This window comes from Dendrobates tinctorius, unplaced genomic scaffold (genome assembly GCF_039654945.1).
Source record: "Dendrobates tinctorius isolate UK_male_01 unplaced genomic scaffold, ASM3965494v1 ptg000128l, whole genome shotgun sequence".
Lineage (NCBI taxonomy): Eukaryota > Metazoa > Chordata > Amphibia > Anura > Dendrobatidae > Dendrobates > Dendrobates tinctorius.
Window position 1 is genome coordinate 11,635,111 of NW_027361796.1, and position 22,098 is coordinate 11,657,208.

Here is a 22,098-nt window from a genome sequence, read left to right on the forward strand (position 1 = left end):
GGGGTGATAACGGGGGGTTTGATTTACTATTTATGGCGGTTTTTATTTTTGGCAGCTGTCGCACGCTAAAAGACGCTTTTTATTGTAAAAATAGTTTTTGCATCACCACATATTGAGAGCTATAATTTTTCCGTATTTTGACCCACCGAGTCATGTGAGGTCTTATTTTTTGTGGGACGAGTTGACGTTTTTATTGGTACCATTTTCGGGCATGTGACATTTTTTGATCGCTTTTTATTCCGATTTTTGGGACGCAGAATGAACAAAAACCAGCGTTTCATGAATTTCTTTTGGGGGAGTGCGTTTACACCGTTCCGCGTGCGGTAAAATTGATAAAGCGGTTTTATTCTTTGGGTCAGTACGGTTACAGCGATACCTCATTTAGGTCGTTTTTTTATGTTTTGGCGCTTTTATGCAATGAAAACTATTTTATATAAAAAATAATTATTTTTGCATCGCTTTATTCTGCGAGCTATAACTTTTTTATTTTTTTGCTGATGATGCTGTGTTGTGGCTCGTTTTTTGCGGGACAAGATGACGTTTTCACTGGTACCATGGATATTTATATGTGTGTTTTTGATCGCGCGTTATTACACTTTTTGTTTGGCGGTATGATAATAAATCATTATTTTTTGCTTCGTTTTTTATTTTTAATTTTTTTAGGGGTTCGCTAAAGGGGTTAACTAATGGGACAGTTTTATAGGGCGGGTCGTTACGGACGCGGAGATACCTAATATGTGTACTTTTATTGTTTTGGGTTTCTTTTATTTTCAAAAAATGAATTTATTGGGGAATATTTTTTTTTTTTTTTTTTTTTACTAATTTATTTGGCGATTTTTTTAAAATTATTTTTACACTTTTTTTTAATTTTTTTTTTACTTTATTACATAGTCCCAGGTGGGACATCACTGTCCTGTGACAGATCACTGATCTGTCACATCACAGATCACTGTGACAGATCAGCAATCTGTCACAGGCAGTGCACAAGGCTTCCTCATGCCTGCGCTTTGCAGGCACTGAGGAAGCCAGCTTCCTCCAGGCCCCCGAAGGCCCCCGTCGCCATCTTGGATCCCGGGGCCTGGAGGAAAGGAGTCCCCCGCAGCAGCGCTGCACATTGCGCTGCCGTGGGGGGCTCAGGGAAGCACGGAGGGAGCCCCCTCCCTGCCGATGCTCCCCTTTAACTCCCGCTACACCGCGATCATGTTTGATCGCAGTGTGCAAGGGGTTAACGTGTCGGGGCGGTCCGTGACCGCCCCTGACACATAGTGCAGGGTGTCAGCTGTGATAATCAGCTGACACACGGCCGCGATCAGCGGCGCTCACCACGTGGGCGCCGCTGATCGCGCTAGACGTACTATCCCGTCCATGGGCATAGGGGCCCGGGTCCCATGGACGGGATAGTACGTCTGATGTCAGGAAGGGGTTAAAGTATTTTGCATACTTTAGTGTTATGTGGTTTTATCATTTATACTGTTGATATAAAAAATAATCTTTTAAAGAAACAGTGTGTGTGTGTGTGTGAATATCTTTCCAAACTAATATTTTTACAATTGATAAATGTAGTCCCAAGACTACCACACTGCACTCAACCGACCAACACTTGCATTGAAATCTGGCCTCTCCTCTGCTAAACAGCGCTACTTTACTCTTCCTTATCCCACAACCACAATCAGAGGTTCAATACTTTTTACTCCTTCCTACACCCACCATGACCCATACCAACTTCCCTAATCTCTGCAGAGGACTTCGCCACGCAATTTCAAAAACACATAGACCAAACACAGCATGTCTTTAGTATTCAACCACCACAAGGCCTTGGTATACCATAACGATGGCCAAACCCACTAACCTCCTTATCCAACATCCAGGCCCAACTCAAATTCTAACGGACTACAGTATCACTGTTATGCCGATTATACTCAGATGTACGTCTCTAGCCCAGATGTCAACTCTCTGCTATCCTTAATCCAGGAGCATCTATCAGCCATATCCTCCTTATCCTCTCACTTAATCAAACTGAATGTAGTGAAATATGAACTAATCATCTTTGACCCATCTGACAGATCTTCCTTCCACGAATTATGTAATTGCCGACTTCACGGTTTCCCACGTACAAGGTATCCACTGTCTTTGAGTAACCATTGACTCTGCCTTGTCCTTGGCAACGCACATCCAAGATTTCACCACCTCCTGTATCCTCCAACTCAAAAAATATTTGCAGAATCCGTCACTTCCTCTAACCTTTTTCATCAAAAATGCTTGTGAAAGCCCTCTTCATCTACCGCTTACACTATTGCAACAACTTTTTCTGTGGACTCCCTGCTTAAACCCTTGCACCTCTCCATCCTTAAAAACTGTGCCGCCAGAGTATTCATCTCTCTCGAAGCTACTCCTCTGCTTCTCCCCTCTGCAAATCTTTTCACTGGCTCCCATTCCATCAACATATGAAATTCAATTTACTAATACTGACCTACAAGGCCATTTACAACCTGTCTCCCCCCTATGTGTCGTTAAAAAACTCCCGATACCTTCGCCCACATGTAATTTCCGGTCCTCTCAAGACCTCCTTCTCTCCTACACACCGCCTCCAATACTTATCCTGAATATCCCACATCCTCTTGAATTCTGTGCACCATCACGTTCCACTATCAAGCACAATCGGATCCTTCAGACGGAACCTGAAATACAATTTCTTCGGGAAAGCTTACAGCCTGCAATGATCCCCGCTGCCTCGTCAACACTCTTGGAGCTACCACCTCAACCAACACCAGAGCTGCTGCAACCCCCCAACCTACTGTCTCATTTGTTAAGTGATATCTGTAATTTGTATGCTACCCCTTCTCATGTACAGCACCATTTAATCTAGGGTTCAATTTAAAAAAAGGATTATTAATAATCCAAATGTATTAAAAATGTCTTCCACTGTGTAGATCATAATAATTGATGTTCAACAAATAACCGAGACCAGATTTTTAATTTTGAACCACAAAAAATTTTATTAATAAGTTTTTTACGTTTGTCAAAATGGTTATATCAACACGGAACTTGGTTGCTTGGGATTATTCATCATTTCTTCTCTGCTGTCCATGCTGCTCAACACCGGCACAGGAGTATTGCCAGTGCACGGCACCTTCAGGACTCATGAAGTAGTCAGTGAAGGTTTCTCTCACACGCAGACCCGAGTTTGAGAGCCTTCCTTGACCCAAGTTTTCCACTGCAATTAAGTCAGACACCTGTGACTCCTCATCTACCTCTGGCCCATATTCTCGAGCATGGTTGTGGAGTACACAGCATGCCTTAATTACAGTGTCAACTGTCTCCATCTCTAACTGGATTGCAGTGTGAAAGATCCTCCACTGACTACACAGGATCCCAAAGGTGCATTCCACATATCTTCGTGCACGGCTCAGCCGATAATTAAAAATCCTCCGCCGGTCATCCAGTGCCCTTCGTGGGTATGGGCGCAGCAGGTTGGTCTTTAAGGGAAATGCCTCATCCGATACCATCACAAAGGGCACTGGAAGTGTGGAACCCGGCAAAGGTCTTGGGGCTGGGAGCGTTCCGCCATCTCGAAGAATTTGCAGTCTGATCTGAGATGATTGCAACACTCGAGAATCCCCAGAAGTGCCATAAGCACCAACATTGATGGCAACAAATTTGTAATGTGCATCAGCCACTGCCATCAGGACCACCGAAAAATACTTCTTATAATTAAAGAAGCGTGTTCCTGATAGTGGTGGCTTCTGTACTCTTACATGTTTACCATCAACTGCACCTATGCAGTTTGGGAAATTGGCCACAGACTGAAAGCCTGCTGTGACCTGCAGCCAAGTCTCCTCGGTTGGCGATGGCATCAACATGGGCTGCAACTTCTGCCAGATGATGGAACATGTGCACCTTACAATTTGAGAGATGGTGGATTTACCAACCCTAAATTTGAGGTGCAGTGATGTGTAGCTCTCTCCTGTGGCCAAAAACCTGAAAAAAAAAAAAAATTAGAATAGCAAAAGAATTAAAAATTAAGGCAATGCTAGGCTACCATTCATTAAAAGACGCAATGGCGATCACGATGAAGATACGACCAGGTAAGGATCGATGTTGAGTCTCTACATGATCGATACTAAGCTGTGGAACAGGAAAATCTGCTCAAAGACAAAGCTACGATGCGGCAATACGTATAATGACATTGCCAGTGTTTGGAACATTGTCACGCAGCATCAATTCTGCAGATCAAAAAACATGGATAATCATGATTTCAGAGTTGCTAACGAGGTAGCTTGTTGGTTAAAAACAAAGCGATGCACGCTGGGCAGCGGGACACAACCAATCAAAAAATGGACAAGACATTGTAGTACGATCAGAAAAATCGCATGTGTGGGACGTTCAACGGTATGTATCACACATAGCGAGATTGTTGGCGAGTTTGCTTCAGCGTCAATCGGTGACGTTTCAGCGATGTCACTTACTATCTGGTTATGTGAGACAGAGGGATCTAGAACGTGACATTTCACAATTCAAAATAAAATAAAGGTAATTTTTGCTTAGAAATACAACTAAATTTATTAATTTTTTGGGGCTGTGTTTGAAATCTATTTATGGGCCACTTGAGGACAGTATTGGGACACTGTATTATGGGGGTAATTCATTGTGAAATGAAAAAAGAATATGCATGCAGGCCGTTAGAGGAACAGCCGTTTCGCGATTACTCGCTTGTACAGGTCCTGGACCCGTAGAAGCAAGTAGCATCAAGTAAAATATAAACCACAAGACTTCAGATAAATAGCTCCATCTCTAATGTGGTGATTTGTGGGCCCTATTTTGCCATCCAACTATTTGCTGGGATCATTATGGGGGGGTCAAATGTAAAAAATAAAATTAAAAAAAAAAAACTTACCGCAAGGTGATGAGCAGTCTTTCCTCAGCAGAGATGGCTCTTCACATGACTGTGCTGTGATAATTAAAATCTGGTGACAGAATGTTGAGTAGCTGATCAAATGCTTCTCTTGTGAGCCTGCAGAACTGTGGAAATTTCTCCGGATACCTGTTAAAAAAATTAAAAAAATTGTATTAACACACAGATAAGTATTGCACATGCTAACAACAAAACAACTAAAAAATCTTTTTGGTGCACACGTAGGAAAACATCACTTTTTAGCCCTACTATATCTTACTTCCTTAAATCCTGGTAAAGAAGATTGAAGTGGCCCTTGTCCATGCGCTCTTGAACAATTGGGTGCACCCACATTCTTTTGGCAGCTGTTATCCTCCTCTTCCTCCTCGTACGAGAGCGCTCCTATGGGAGAATATAATATCAGTCTCAAATACATTGAAAGATTCAACCGATAACAAATCTACGGACAGTATGTAATGGTAACTTCACATTAGCATTTTTTTAGAAGGCATATCGTGTGGCAAAAAACGCATTTTACAGAAAAAAAAATGCGTTGTTGCATGCGATTGTGTTTTTTCGGCGCCTTTGTTCTCTGGTGGTTAAATAAAGTATCTACTAATCTACACCAAAACCACATGCGCACTATAATGCAAACAACGGCATGTCCATGCGCACGCTGCATTAACAGAGACCATTGTACTTTATTTTGTCACATTCCATAAAAAAGCATGCACATGTTTTTAAAAGGCTTTTGTCGGACACAAAAATTAAAATGGATGTGCATTGCACGCCTAATGCTAGGTTACATTGCGTTACAACAACCATTTTACGGACACAAAATGGATGCGGTAAAGCAGATGTCATTATTGACATCTTTAGTGTCCTAGGGCTAACATTTTGCGATAAGACATGGTAGCGCACAGGTAACATGCGCTATCTAGCGTTAGCCCATACAGTTCTATGCACAGCAAACGGGTGCATTCGCTGTGTGTTTACTGCCAACACAACAAAAAAAACTGCAAGCAGCGTTCAAGGGTGCATCATTAATTAAAGGGAATCTGTCACCCCTTTTTTTGAGATATTATATAATGATATCATTCAATTGTGTGTCACATAATGATTCTCTTAGTACTTTTGCTTCCCCCTGACCCCGCACCTTTCATGCATAAATACCTTTTTTATATCGGTTCAGATGAATGTAAACTGCCACGGTCCGGTCCGATGGGCGGGGCCTATTCACCTGCTCCCCCCTCCCTGTCTTGCTCTACACAAGAAGAAATGCATAGAGCAAGACAGGGAGGGGGAGAAGTTGAATAAGCCCCGCCCAGCGGACCGAACAGCGGCAGTTTACATACATCTGAACCGATATAAAAAAGATATTTATGCATGAAAGGTGCGGGATCAGGGGGAAGCAAAAGTACTAAGAGAATCCTTATGTGACACACAATTGAATGATATCATTACATGATATCTCAAAAAAGGGGTGACAGATTCCCTTTAACGCCTACTTGATAACACATGGCGATTTTGAAATGCATAATGATTAGTGTTGAGCGATACCGTTCGATACCCAAAAATATCGTATCGGATGGTATCGCCCGATACGAAAAAAATATCGGGTATCGCCGATTCCGATACCGGAAGTCCCATTCAAGTCAATGGGACTTCCGGTATCGGAATTAAAAAAAAAGGCCTTTATTTCCTTGTTGGCTAATTCTACATAATTGAAAACAAATAAGAATCATGTAGAATGTATTGGGGGAGGTGGAGGAGACATTAAAAGCATAGTGGTTTATTCAAATCACATGGCATAGCATTAATTCCAATTTTTTTTTCAAGACGTTCGGAGTTAAAAAGATATTGACTATGTTAACTTTTTTATATTTAGTCAGATATGTATGTTTCGCAACTTCCATGCTCTTCACCTTCTTTTGTACTTCTCCCACACTTTCTCCTTCATGATCCACAGCAGTAGCATTTTTTTCATCAACTTTTTCTTCACCTTATTCATCTTCTTCTTCTTCACCTTCTTCCCATTAATTTTTTTTTTCCATTCTTCATATTCTTCTTATTCAGCTATTATTAATTTTCATATGCTATTTCTTCATCTTCTTCCTATTCTTCTTTTTCTTCATTTTCTTATGGTGACAGGCATTCCTGTAGTACTTATCTATAAAAGTTATAAGATTACACCTTACGTTCTGCCTGTCACAAAAGATTTACAACAGGATTTGTCCGCGTTCAGTTTGGCCTTCAGCAGCAGGCATTTTCCAGGGGCACCATGAGGAGGAACGGACTCACCCCCATTTACTGCTTAGTCTTCTTCTGCTTATAATTTTGATTTCTTCTATGCTGATTTTTTGTCTTATGCTTAATGTTCTTCTGCTTTCTGTTCTTCTGCTTTTGCTTCTTCTGCTTCTTGTTCTTCTGTCTTTTGTTCTGTATCTTGGTGGTTGTCTTCATGTTCTTTGTCCTCTTGGTCTTATTATTTAGGGTCATATTTCTGGTCTTCTTTGGTGTGGTCTTCAGGGTCGTCATCATCAGGGTCATCGTCATGGAGATCAATAAGGATTACCAAAGACAATTTCAAAAAGCTTGATCTTGGAAATGTAGCAGAAGGTACAAGAAGGCTGAGAAACTGGCGAGAACCAGCAGACAGTGCTGGCACCCGGATGGGTAGCAGAAGGAACAAGAGCCAATGGCACTACCGAGGACCAACTGACGGTGCTGGACCACGGTTACTAAGCAGAAGGTAACTGTGCTAAAAAGCACTACCAAGGACCAGCTGACGGTGCTGGACCTCGGATACCGAGATGGAGGCACCTAGGCCAAAGGCTGTGGCGAGAACCAGCAGACAGTGCTGGCACCCAGATGGGTAGCAGAAGGAACAAGAGCCAATGGCACTACCGAGGACCAACTGACGGTGCTGGGCCACGGTTACTAAGCAGAAGGTACCTGTGCTAAAAAGCACTACCAAGGACCAGCTGACGGTGCTGGACCTCGGATACCGAGATGGAGGCACCTAGGCCAAAGGCTGTGGCGAGAACCAGCAGACAGTGCTGGAACCCGGGTGGGTAGCAGAAGGTATCCATTGAAATCAAATTAGCCAGGCCGCAAGCCGGGCGCAGTTACCGAAACCCACAGTCCTACAGGGGGTCCATGTCCCATTGGCACTACGGATCCAGCCTTCAGTGCCAGTTCCCGCAGCCCACATAGGAGTCACCTAAACTGCAGGCACCGTAGAGTCGGCTAACCCGGCCGCAAGACGACCGGACAACGGATTGGTGGCATAGTGACCTTGACACTACCCGGAAACAGCAGGCGTGCTGGAACCAGGCTGGGCAACAGGGAGTCCCCGTGCTAAAGACACTGCCGAGAACCAGGTGACGGTGCTGGAACCCAGATGGGTAGCAAAAGCTACAAGAGCCAATGGCACTACCGAGGAACAGCTGACGGTGCTGGACCACGGTTACTAGGCAGGAGGTACCTGTGCTAGAAAGCACTACCAAGGACCAGCTGACGGTGCTGGACCTCGGAAACCGAGATGGAGGCACCTAGGCCAAAGGCTCTGGCGAGAACCAGCAGACAGTGCTGGAACCCGGGTGGGTAGCAGAAGGTACCCATTGAAAGCAAAGTAGCCAGGCCGCAAGCCGGCCCCAGTTACCGAAACCCACAGTCTTACAGGGGGTCCATGTCCCATTGGCACTACGGATCCAGCCTTCAGTGCCAGTTCCCGCAGCCCACATAGGAGTCACCTAAACTGCAGGCACCGTAGAGTCGGCTAACCCGGCCGCAAGACGACAGGACAACGGATTGGTGGCATAGTGACCTTGACACTACCCGGAAACAGCAGGCGTGCTGGAACCAGGCTGGGCAACAGGGAGTCCCCGTGCCAAAGACACTGCCGAGAACCAGGTGACGGTGCTGGAACCCAGATGGGTAGCAAAAGCTACCAGAGCCAATGGCACTACCGAGGAACAGCTGACGGTGCTGGACCACGGTTACTAGGCAGGAGGTACCTGTGCTAGAAAGCACTACCAAGGACCAGCTGACGGTGCTGGACCTCGGATACCGAGATGGAGGCACCTAGGCCAAAGGCTCTGGCAAGAACCAGCAGACAGTGCTGGAACCCGGGTGGGTAGCAGAAGGTACCCATTGAAAGCAAAGTAGCCAGGCCGCAAGCCGGCCGCAGTTACCGAAACCCACAGTCCTACAGGGGGTCCATGTCCCATTGGCACTATGGATCCAGCCTTCAGTGCCAGTTCCCGCAGCCCACATAGGAGTCACCTAAACTGCAGGCACCATAGAGTCGGCTAACCCGGCCGCAAGACGACAGGACAACGGATTGGTGGCATAGTGACCTTGACACTACCCGGAAACAGCAGGCGTGCTGGAACCAGGCTGGGCAACAGGGAGTCCCCGTGCCAAAGACACTGCCGAGAACCAGGTGACGGTGCTGGAACCCAGATGGGTAGCAAAAGCTACCAGAGCCAATGGCACTACCGAGGAACAGCTGACGGTGCTGGACCACGGTTACTAGGCAGGAGGTACCTGTGCTAGAAAGCACTACCAAGGACCAGCTGACGGTGCTGGACCTCGGATACCGAGATGGAGGCACCTAGGCCAAAGGCTCTGGCAAGAACCAGCAGACAGTGCTGGAACCCGGGTGGGTAGCAGAAGGTACCCATTGAAAGCAAAGTAGCCAGGCCGCAAGCCGGCCGCAGTACCGAAACCCACAGTCCTACAGGGGGTCCATGTCCCATTGGCACTATGGATCCAGCCTTCAGTGCCAGTTCCCGCAGCCCACATAGGAGTCACCTAAACTGCAGGCACCATAGAGTCGGCTAACCCGGCCGCAAGACGACAGGACAACGGATTGGTGGCATAATGACCTTGACACTACCCGGAAACAGCAGGCGTGCTGGAACCAGGCTGGGCAACAGGGAGTCCCCGTGCCAAAGACACTGCCGAGAACCAGGTGACGGTGCTGGAACTCAGATGGGTAGCAAAAGCTACAAGAGCCAATGGCACTACCGAGGAACAGCTGACGGTGCTGGACCACGGTTACTAGGCAGGAGGTACCTGTGCTAAAAAGCACTACCAAGGACCAGCTGACGGTGCTGGACCTCGGATACCGAGATGGAGGCACCTAGGCCAAAGGCTGTGGCGAGAACCAGCAGACAGTGCTGGCACCCGGATGGGTAGCAGAAGGAACAAGAGCCAATGGCACTACCTAGGACCAACTGACGGTGCTAGACCACGGTTGCTAAGCAGAAGGTACCTGTGCTAAAAAGCACTACCAAGGACCAGCTGACGGTGCTGGACCTCGGATACCGAGATGGAGGCACCTAGGCCAAAGGCTGTGGAGAGAACCAGCAGACAGTGCTGGCACCCGGATGGGTAGCAGAAGGAACAAGAGCCAATGGCACTACCGAGGACCAACTGACGGTGCTGGACCACGGTTACTAAGCAGAAGGTACCTGTGCTAAAAAGCACTACCAAGGACCAGCTGACGGTGCTGGACTTCGGATACCGAGATGGAGGCACCTAGGCCAAAGGCTCTGGCGAGAACCAGCAGACAGTGCTGGAACCCGGGTGGGTAGCAGAAGGTACCCATTGAAAGCAAAGTAGCCAGGCCGCAAGCTGGCCGCAGTTACCGAAACCCACAGTCCTACAGGGGGTCCATGTCCCATTGGCACTACGGATCCAGCCTTCAGTGCCAGTTCCCGCAGCCCACATAGGAGTCACCTAAACTGCAGGCACCGTAGAGTCGGCTAACCTGGCCGCAAGACGACCGGACAACGGATTGGTGGCATAGTGACCTTGACACTACCCGGAAACAGCAGGCGTGCTGGAACCAGGCTGGGCAACAGGGAGTCCCCGTGCCAAAGACACTGCCGAGAACCAGGTGACGGTGCTGGAACCCAGATGGGTAGCAAAAGCTACCAGAGCCAATGGCACTACCGAGGAACAGCTGACGGTGCTGGACCACAGTTACTAGGCAGGAGGTACCTGTGCTAGAAAGCACTACCAAGGACCAGCTGACGGTGCTGGACCTCGGATACCGAGATGGAGGCACCTAGGCCAAAGGCTCTGGCGAGAACCAGCAGACAGTGCTGGAACCCGGGTGGGTAGCAGAAGGTACCCATTGAAAGCAAAGTAGCCAGGCCGCAAGCCGGCCGCAGTTACCGAAACCCACAGTCCTACAGGGGGTCCATGTCCCATTGGCACTACGGATCCAGCCTTCAGTGCCAGTTCCCACAGCCCACATAGGAGTCACCTAAACTGCAGGCACCGTAGAGTCGGCTAACCCGGTCGCAAGACGACAGGACAACGGATTGATGGCATAGTGACCTTGACACTACCCGGAAACAGCAGGAGTGCTGGAACCAGGCTGGGCAACAGGGAGTCCCCATGCCAAAGACACTGCCGAGCACCAACTGGCGTTGTTGGAGCCCAGGGACAATCATGGTGTAGGCCGAGGCCTAATTGGTGGTAGTTTTAGATTGTTTGTAGGCTACAACAGACTGTCAATGTGCTCCAATTAGGCATCTGTCTCCACTCTGTTTCCAGGATTTCACGTGACCACCAACACCGCCAGTTTATGCGTACAGCAGCCGTCTGCCCAATCCACACGTGTTGCTGTGTTACTGGGATTCTGTAATGTCAGCAGATCCCCTGATGTGTGTCTGCCACTGTCTCCTGCTCTGTCCACATTCCCACCGCTTGCAGTGGGAAGGTGGACAGCGCAGGAGACAGTGGCGGACACATATTGGGGGATCTGCTGACGTTACAGAACTCAGGTAACACAGGAACACGTGTGGAATGCGTGGACGGCAACTGTGAGCAGGAACTGGCGGTGCTGGAGGTCAGGGGAAATACTAGAGACAGAGTGGAGACAGAGGCCAAATCAGAGAATGTTTAAATCTGAAGTAGTTAAAATTTGGAGGCAGCAGCAGTTTGCCCTCCACACAGCAGGGGATCAGCTGACGTTACTGAACCCCACTTTCACATGAACGAGTGTGTTTTTCTGTGTGGACAGCACTTCCGAGCACCAACTGGCGTTGTCGGAGCCCAGGGAAAATGAGGTAGTAGGCCGAGGCCTACTTGGAGCCAGGTGTAAATCTGATGTTGTTTGACTGTGGAGGGAGCAGGACACTTTGCCATACACACAGCAGGGGATCAGCTGACATTACCGAACCCCACTTACACATGAGCGAGTGTTTTGTCTGTGCGGACAGCACTTCTGAGCACCAACTGGCGGTGTCGGAGCCCAGGGAAAATCAGGTAGTAGGCCGAGGCCTACTTGGTGGCAGTTTGCGATTGTTTCTAGACTACTACTAACTGTCAACGTACTCCAATTAGGCCTCTGTCTTCACTCTGTTTCGAGTATTTCCTCTGGCTTCCAACCACGCCAGTTGCTGCTCTGAAATGCCGTCTGCACAACCCACACTTGTTCCTGTGTTACTGGGGTTCTGTAACAGCAGCTTCTCCCTAGAGGTGAGTCAGGCAATGTCTCCTGCTCTGTCCACATTTCCACTACAAGTAGTGGGAATGTAGACAAAGCAGGAGACATTGCCGTGCTCAACTCTGGAGATGAGCAGATGTTACAGGACCCAGGTACCACAGGAACAAGTGTGGATTGTGCAGACGGCACTTGAGAGCAGAAACAGGCGGTGTTGTAGGCCGGAGGAATTACTTAAAACAGAGTGGAGACAGAGGGCAAATCAGAGAACATATTAAATCAGAGGTAGTCAGAAGTTGTAGGCAGCAGGAGAGTTTGCCGTACACACAGCAGGGGATCAGCTGACGTTACCGAACCCCACTTACACATGAGCGAGTGTTTTGTCTGTGCGGACAGCACTTCTGAGGAACAACGGGCGTTGCTGTAGCCCAGGAAATAAAGTTCAGGTCATAGAAACATGAACACAACAGGAGACCTGGATCCTGTTGCCAGCCAATTATTTATTCTGGAAGAGGATTGGCAAATTCAGGTGAGATCCAGGCCTTGTTCATTTTCACAAAAGTAAGCCGGTCAACATTATCGGCGGATAGTCGCGTGCGACGGTCTGTTACCACACCACCTGCAGCACTAAAGACACGTTCCGATAATACACTGGCAGCAGGGCAAGCCAGCACCTCCAATGCATACTGGCTAAGCTCTGGCCATGTATCCAGCTTAGACACCCAATACTTGAACGGGGAAGAGCCGTCCGGGAGAACACTAACAGGGCACGACAAGTAGTCTGTCACCATCTGACGGAAACGTTGCCTCCTGCTGACTGGAGCCGTCTGTGATGGTGTAGCCGTTTGTGGCGGTCCCACAAAACTTTTCCACATTTGGGCCATACATGCCTTGCCTAGTCCTGCGGCACTGCCTCTGCTACCTCTTTGTGCAGAGCTTCCTCCACTGCCTCTACCCACATGGCTGCTTTGAAAAGCACTACCAGCAACACTTGTGGGGGGAATGGAGAACATGATGGCCTGCACAAGTGTTTCTTGGTACTCCCGCATTTTTCGCTCCCGGTTCAACTGTGGTATGAGGCTTTGTAAGTTGTCCCGGTAGCGAGGATCTAGGAGGGTGTACACCCAAAAATCAGCCGTGTGGAGAATGTTGGCGATGCGGCGGTCATTTAACAAGCACTGCAGCATGAAATCAACCATGTGCTGCAGACTGCCAACTGGACCGGAAACGCTGTCCCCAGCTTGAGGCAGCATCTCTGCCTGATCAGCATCACCCCACCCTCGCTGTACACACTCTCTACTAGAGCCTTGTGTACCTCCCTCCTCTGGAGAGATGTGTTCCTCCTCCTCCATTGACTCCTCGTCATCCTCCTCACTAAGTGTCCCCTGCCTGGGCCTTTGTGTGGAAGCACATTGCGCAGACTTGCCAGAAGCAGATGGCATTTCTGACTGCTCATCCTTGACCTCTTCAAAAACCTCCTCACTTAGTGCTTGTAAGGTTTTTGAAGCAGACAGATGAGGGGGACAGTCATGCTGATTAGTGCATCATCTGCACTGGCCATCAGCGTGGAGTCATCGAAGGCACGCAAAACTTGGCAGATGTCCCTCATAGTGGACCACTCAGTGGTGGTGAAGTGTGTCCGGCGCACAGTGCGACTTGTTTGCGCCTGATGCAGCTGGTACTCCATTACTGCTGCCTGCTGCTCACACAACCGCTCCAACATATGTAACGTTGAATTCCACCTGGTGGGGAGGTCACATATGATGCGATGTTCTGGCAGGCGGAATCGGCGTTGCAGAGATGCAATGCGCGATCTTGCCATGCTGGAACGCCGCAAGTGAGCACACTCTAGGCGAACCTTGTGCAGCAGTGCATCAAGATCCGGATAGTCCCTCAGAAAGCTCTGCACGACCAAATTGAGCACGTGTGCCAGACATGGTATGTGAGTGAGGTTGCCTAGGCCCAGAGCTGCCACTAGATTTCGGCCATTGTCACTCACTACCAAACCTGGCTGGAGATTCGCTGGCACAAACCACACATCGCTCTCCTGCTTGATGGCATTCCAGAGCTCCTGTGCTGTGTGGCTCCGATTCCCCAAAGAAATTAATTTAAGGACGGCCTGTTGACGTTTGGCCACACCTGTGCTCATATCTGGCCTAACAGGCTCACGCAGTTCTGATTCCGAGGAACTAGAGTAGGAGGAGGACACAATATGTACAGACTGCATTCCTGCAATCCTTGGAGTTGGCAGAATACGTACAGAGCCACTCTCCAGATCTGTACCCGGCTCCACAACATTAACCCAATGGGCAGTAAGGGAAAGATATCATCCCTGTCCATGGCTACTGGTCCACGCATCGGTGGTCAGGTGGACCTTGCTACTGACGGCATTTAGTAGCGCATTTTTAATTTTTCCCTCCACATGCTTTTGCAGGGCAGGGACAGCTTGCCTGCTGAAATAAAAGCGACTGGGCACATTGTATTGTGGAACTGCCAATGACATAAAGTTCCGGAAGGTGTCAGTCTCCACCAGCCTGAATGACAGCATCTCAAGGGCCAGTAGTTTGGCAATGCCGGCATTCAGAGCCAGTGCTCGGGGATGGTTTGCCGAGTATGGCCGCTTTTTCTCCCATGCCTGTGCTACTGATTGCTGGTGAGTGGCCTGGGAGTGTGCTGATGACTGCGAACGTGGTTCAGTGGGTGGAATTTCACTGGGTCTCTGGACAACAGTGGCAGTGGTTCTTCCATGGCGTTCCAGTGAGGAAGCCGAACCAGCTGTGTGTGAGCTGGAGGAAGAGGCCCCAACATGAGCTGAAGAGGTGGTAGGTGCTGCTGAAGGTTGGCCTACATCTTCAGTGTGTCTGTGTAACTCCACCTCGTGCTTGGTACGCACATGTTTCCACATATTTGTGGTATTGAGGTTGGTCACATTTTTCCCTCGTTTCACTTTCTGATGACACAGCTTGCATTTGACAAAGCAAATGTCATCTGCAACTGTGTCAAAAAAAGACCACGCACTGCAAGTCCTGGGAGCGCCCGTTTTGTGTTTTGGAAGAGGATTGCTCCTCACGGGTGCCAAAGTGGAGGCTACAGGCAACCAAGTCTGCCCCCGCCCTCTCCCTCCTCTTTTGGCCTTTCGGGGAATCTCTTCCTCAGAGCTGCTCCCACCACCTTCCTGTGGCTGACGCCATGATGGGTCAAGGACCTCATCATCTCCACTCCCCTCTTCAAGCACCGGCTGGTCCTGGGTTGTCTCGCCAGCACCGTACGCACCAGAAATTGGCAACTGAGTCTTATCATCATCTGATGCATACTGAGGTGTGCTGACCATAGGCACTGGCCCACCCGCCTCTTCAGATTCAGAGGGACAAAGCAGTTGTGCATCACTGCATACTCCCTCTTCTTCACGCTCTAGAATGCTGCTTGGCTGGCCACCTCTTTCCAAGCCAACAGATTCTGAGAACAGAAGTAAAGATTGAGATGGCTCCTGTCCAGGGCTCTCAGACTGCCTGGGCAATTTGGCAGGTGGTGAAGAGACAGATGGTTGCTCTTCAGTGCTCTGGCCTTGGGAGGATGCGGAAGTCAATGAAGTGGATGCGTTAGCTGCCATCCATCCGACAACAGCTTCAATTTGTTCGTCACGCAGCAGTGGGGTACGGCGAGGTCCTACAAAGCTGCGCATGAAGGACTGTTGCCTGGTAAAAGTGGGGGATGCCGGGTCGCTGGTGGCCGCAGCAGACACCGAATCCCCACGTCCTCTCCCTGCTGAATACCCCCGTCCTCTCCCTGCTGAAACTCCACGGCCATGACCACGTGCCTTACTCCCTGCCTTCTTCATCTTGGTAGACCGATAAAGATAGGCAGAAAAGTAAAAAAGGGGTGGCTTAGTGTTCTTTTTCCTGAACACCTGCTAACCAGTATAAGAAACACTAATTTGGCTAAGAGTGTGTGTACTACACTTTAATATGATCTAATGTGGCCTAGACAACTGTAAAGTGGAGTGTTTGGTGAACTTTATTTCCTTTTTTTTGGGTGGGGGGAAAGGAAAGGATGTGACCAAAGTTTGAAAGCTATAGTATCACAAACTTTTTGGAGCGATTACAATGCAGGAAGCTAACCTACAATGCAATTGATGAGGCTCCAAAAAATAGGGTGATACTAGCCTGGCTGGCCCTGAAGGGCACAAGCCAGCAAAAAGGCTCCTCTATCTAATCCTATATAGTGTTTGCAACCAACCAATGACAATGGATGCGGTTGGAAGCACATTAATATAGGAGCAAAAATCTGGCTAAATTAGCTGCAAAAAAAGGACTATGTATGAGGCAGTGACGCACGCTGAGCGGATTACAGCTAGCGGTGGCTGTAGAACACACTGCAACGTGAGCTGCACTCACACACAGAGAGACCTATCAGACAGCCAAAAACAGTGCAGAGAAATGGGCTATAGCACTGAAAGGCTGCTGAAAGGCTCCGCTGTCCACTCCTTTAGTGTTTGCAACCAACGTATATGGATACGTATGGAAGCACACTATACAGGAGAAAAAAAAAGCAGCAATAAAAGAAAAATGTGTATGAGGCAGAGACACACGCTGGCCGGCCTACAAGCAGACGTGCCTGCAGGACACACTACACAGCGTGGATCTGCACTCACACAGCCCTTGCAGACAGCTGTGAAAACAGCGCTGCTAGGGAAAAGCAAGCTACAGTGGTGGTTTATGTAGCCTGGGTTAAGCACTATATGTTTTGTGGAATCGCTATTTCTAACTGTCCCTCACAGTCTTCAACAGCAGCCTGTCCCTAACTGAATTCACAGCAGAGTGACCAGAAATGGCGGCTGCAGCGCTTTTTATAGTGCATCATGACATCATTTCAGGAGCCAATCACAGCCATGCCAGTAGTTAACATGCCTACATGCCTAACAGGATATGCCCACACTTCTGAGGCTCCCCATTGGCTGAATCAAATCGAGCGGGCTCCTAGCATTATGGGAACTTCCGATTCCGGTATTCGATATGAAAAAAGTATCGGAACTAAGTATCAGAATTCCAATACAGCTAATATCGGCCGATACCCGATACTTGCGGTATCGGAATGCTCAACACTAATAATGATGCATTATTTTCATTGCGGGCAATGGCAGAGATAACGAATCCGTTACATAGTGCCGCTATGTAACGTATCCGTCAGCACATTGAAGCCCAACACTATGTGAACCCAGCCACAGCACACGTCGAAAATACGCTTGTGCATAAATACACATATAAACACACGAAAACCCAAGACCATGTGCACGCCATGCATGCGCATGATGCAATGCTCCAAAAAATGATGGATGCAGTGCGGTGAAAAAAGCTAATGTGAATCCAGTCTTTACTTGCTCACTAAGGTGGTGGTGGTGCAGCAAAATTAGTGTGGTAAGGAGCAAAATCTCCATCATTTCTGGGCTCAAACACTGGCTTAGAACTGGAGGCATCTTCACTGTAGTGCAATACCAAAAAAACATGGCGTCTAGTGGTTGGACTAGGAAATGACCTCACGAAAGGTAATTTTTTTTTTCATTCAACTTTGGTTGTCCTTAAAAACGCTTAAAAAACACTTACAAAACCGCAAATAAAAAACGCTTCAAAAACGCTAAAAAAACGTAATAAAAAACGCAAAAAAAGACGCATGCGTTTTCTTTGAAAATATATGCGTTTTTTTTTTTTAGGAAAATTCTGCTTACAATCTGCAACGTGTGCACATAGCCTAAGTCCTGATCTGGCTGTTCATCACTACAACGACACTCTTAGAAGCACCCTTGACCAAGTAGCTCCCCTAACCCTCAGAACCTTCAAGCACAGAGTAAAACAGCCTTGGCTCACATTGCAAACTCAACTTCTCCAGCGATGCTCTAGGAGTGCTGAACGCCTATGGAGAAAAATCCGCACACCAGAAGACTTCATCCACTTCAAATTTATGTTAAGAACCTATAATGCTGCCCTTCACCACGCCAAACAGACCTACTTCACCACCCTGATCTCCTCACTAGCCAACAACCCCAAGAAACTTTCTGACACTTTTCACTCCCTCCTCAGGCCAAAAGCACAAGCCCCTATCACAGACATTTGTGCTGATGACCTGGCCTCCCACTTTATAGAAAAAATAGATAATATCCGTCAGGAAATCTGCTCCCAACCACCAAGTGCTGTGACTCCCATCCCTTCCTGCATCTCCCCTGGCTCACTTTCCACATTTGATCCCATCACAGAAGAAGAAGAAGTCTACAGACTCCTCTCTTCCTCTCATCCGACCACATGCACTACCGACCCCATTCCCTCACATCTCCTCCAGCCTCTCGCTCCAGTCGTCACAACTCACCTAGCTACAATCTTTAATCTCTCCCTCTCCTCGGGCATTTTCCCTTCCTCCTTCAAACACGCCATCGTTACTCCATTACTAAAGAAACCCACTATGCAAATTGTCTCTTCAGAGAGGAAGAGGACTAGAACTCTGGTGCCACCTATTGGAGGTAGAAATCCTAAAAGTCAATGTTGACCCTTTAACGAGCCTAGTTACATGACTTAGGATAAAAGCCAAGCCAGAATCTCCATTTGCAGACACTGTGTTTCGGGGTACTTCTTGGATATCGGTCAGATGCCTCTCTCACAGCCAAACCAGATCTCCCACTTTGCACTGATGAGGGGCAGTACCCCGAAACACAGTGTCTGCAAATGGAGATTCTGGCTTGGCTTTTATCCTAAGTCATGTAACTAGGCTCGTTAAAGGGTCAACATTGACTTTTAGGATTGCTACCTCCAATAGGTGGCACTAGAGTTCTAGTCCTCTTCCTCTCTGAAGAGACAATTTGCATAATTAGCATATTTCCCAGAGGAGCATTGCGGCTTTAAGTCTCCTCACCTCGACATGCTTAGCATGTCATTCTCCGCAAGGAGAAATGATACTTCTTGGATAAAGAAACCCACTCTCGACCCATCCTGCACAAACATCTACAGACCAGTCTCCAATCTCCCCTTCAGCTCTAAGCTTTTGGAGCACCTAGTTTACTCCCGCCTTACCCGTTAACTCTCCACTCACTCCCTTCTAGACCCTTCACAGTCTGGCTTCTGCCCCCTACTAGTTTTGAGCATTCCGATACCGCAAGTATCGGGTATCAGCCAATATTCACTGTATCGGAATTCCGATACTGAGTTCCGATACTTTTATCATATCGAATACCGGAATCGGAAGTTCCCATAATGCTATGAGCCAGTTTGATTTGATTCAGCCAATGACAATCCTCAGAAGTGTGGAGACATCCTGTTAGGCATGTAGGCATGTTAACTAATGGCATGGCTGTGATTGGCTGCTGAAATGATGTCATGATTCACTATAAAAGCCGCCGCAGCCGCCATTACTGGTTCACTCTGCTGTGAATTCAGTTAGGGATAGACTGCTGTTCAAGACTGTGAGGGACAGTTAGAGAGCGATTTTACACATTACATTGTGCTTTACCCAGGCTACATTCTCAATAAGTGTAGCTTTCTTTTGCCTTGCAGCAGTGTTCACAGCTTTCTGCAAGGTCTGTGTGAGTGCAGCTCACGCTGAGTATTGTGTCCTGCAGCCACGTCTGGTTGTAGGACGCTCAGCGTGTCACTGCCTCATACATATTTTTCATTTTTTGCTGCTCATTTTTCATTCTCCTATTAGTGTACACTGTGCATCCATCCGTATCCATATACGTTGGTTGCAAACACTAAAGGAGTAGACAGCGGAGCCTCTCTGCAGCCTTTCAGTGCTAGTGCCCAGTTTGCTGCACTGTTCACGGCTGTCTGAGATGTCTCTGACTGTGTGTGAGTGCAGCTCATGCTGAGTAATGTGTCCTTCAGCTACGTCTGGTTGTAGGCCGCTCAGCGTGCGTCACTGCCTCACACATATTTTTCTTTTATTGCAGCTCATTTTTTATTCTCCTATTAGTGTGCATCCATCCATATCCATCTAAATTGGTTGGTTGCAAACACTATATAGGAGTAGATAGAGGAACCTTTTTTTTGGCTTGTGCCCTTCATCTGCAGCCAGATTAGTATTACCCTTTTTTGGAGCCTCATCTTTTGCATTGTAGGTTACCTTCCTGCATTGTAATAGCTCCAAAAAGTTAGTGATACTATCGCTTTCAAATCTTTGGTCACATCCTTTTAGTTTTTTAAAAAACAAAAAACAAAATAAAGTTCACCAAACACTCCATTTCACAGTTGTGTAGGCCACATTAGCTCCTATTAAAGTGTAGTCCACACACACATCATAAAATTAGTGTTTCTTATACCTGTTACCAGCTGTTCAGAAATAAGCACACTAAGCCCCCCTTTGTACTTTTCTGCCTATCTTTATCAGTCTACCAAGATGAAGAAGGCAGGGAGTAAGGCACGTGGGCATAGGCGTGGAGCATCAGCAGGGAGAGGACGTGGGCATTCTGCAGGGAGAGGATGTGGGGATTCTGTGCCTGCTGCTGGCACCAGTGAGTCAGCATCCCCCAGTTTCACCAGGCCACAGTCCTTCATGCGCAGCTTTGTAGGACCTCGATGTACCCCACTGCTGCGGGAGGAACAATTTGAAGCCGTTGTCGGATGGATGGCAGCTAACGCATCGACTTCAATGACTTCCACGTCCTGTCAGGGCCAGAGCACTGAAGAGCAACCATCTGTCTCTTCACCACCTGCCAAAGTGCCCAGGCAGTCAGAGAGCCCTGGACAGTAGCCATCACAGTCTCTACTTCTGTTCTCTGAATCTGTTGGCTTGGAAAGAGGCGGCCAGCAAAGCAGCATTCAAGAATGTGAAGAAGAGGGAGTATGCAGTGATGCGCAACTTCTTTGTCCCTCTGAATCTGAAGAGGCGGGTGGCCAAGTGCCTATGGTCAGCACACCTCAGTACGCATCAGATGATGACGAGACTCAGGTGCCACTTTCTGGTGCGAGACGGTGCTGGCGAGACAACCCAGGAGAGGCAGGTGTTTGAAGAGGGGAGTGTAGATGATGAGGTCCTTGACCCATCATGGTGTGAGGAACAGGAAGGTGGTGGTAGCAGCTCTGAGGAAGAGATTCCCCGAACGGCCAAAACAGGAGGGAGAGGGAGGGGGCAGACTTGGTTGCCTGTAGCCTCCACTTCGGCACCCGTTAGGAGCATTCCTCTTTCAAAAGCCAAAACGGGCGCTCCCAAGACTTGCAGTGTGTGGTCCTTTTTTGACACAGTTGCAGATGACATTTGCTTTGTCAAATGCAAGCTGTGTCATCAGAAAGTTAAAAGAGGGAAAAATGTCAGCAACCTCAATACCAAAAATATGTGGAAATATGTGTGGACCAAGCACGAGGTGGAGTTACACAGACACACTGAAGACGTAGGCCAACGTAGAGCACCACCTACGGTTATATGGGCACTGGACTATGGGATGGTGGATATGTATGACGGGTATATGGGCACGGGACTATGGGATGGAGGATGTGTGATGGGTATATGGGCACTGGACTATGGGATGGACGATATGTATGATGGGTATATGGGCACGGGACTATGGGATGGAGGATATGTATGATGGGTATATGGGCACTCGACTATGGGATGGCGAATATGTATGATGGGTATATGGGAATGGGACTATGGGATGGAGGATGTGTGATGGGTATATGGGCATGGGACTATGGGATAGAGGATGTGTGATGGGTATATTGGCACTTGACTATGGGATGGAGGATATGTATGATGGGTATATGGG

General features: G+C 48.0%; 1 pseudogene; it reads right to left on the reverse strand.

The window, feature by feature from the left end:
* Positions 1-3,059: 3,059 nt before the first annotated feature.
* LOC141047588 (uncharacterized) overlaps positions 3,060-22,098 on the reverse strand; it is an 85,744-nt pseudogene continuing 66,705 nt past the window's right edge.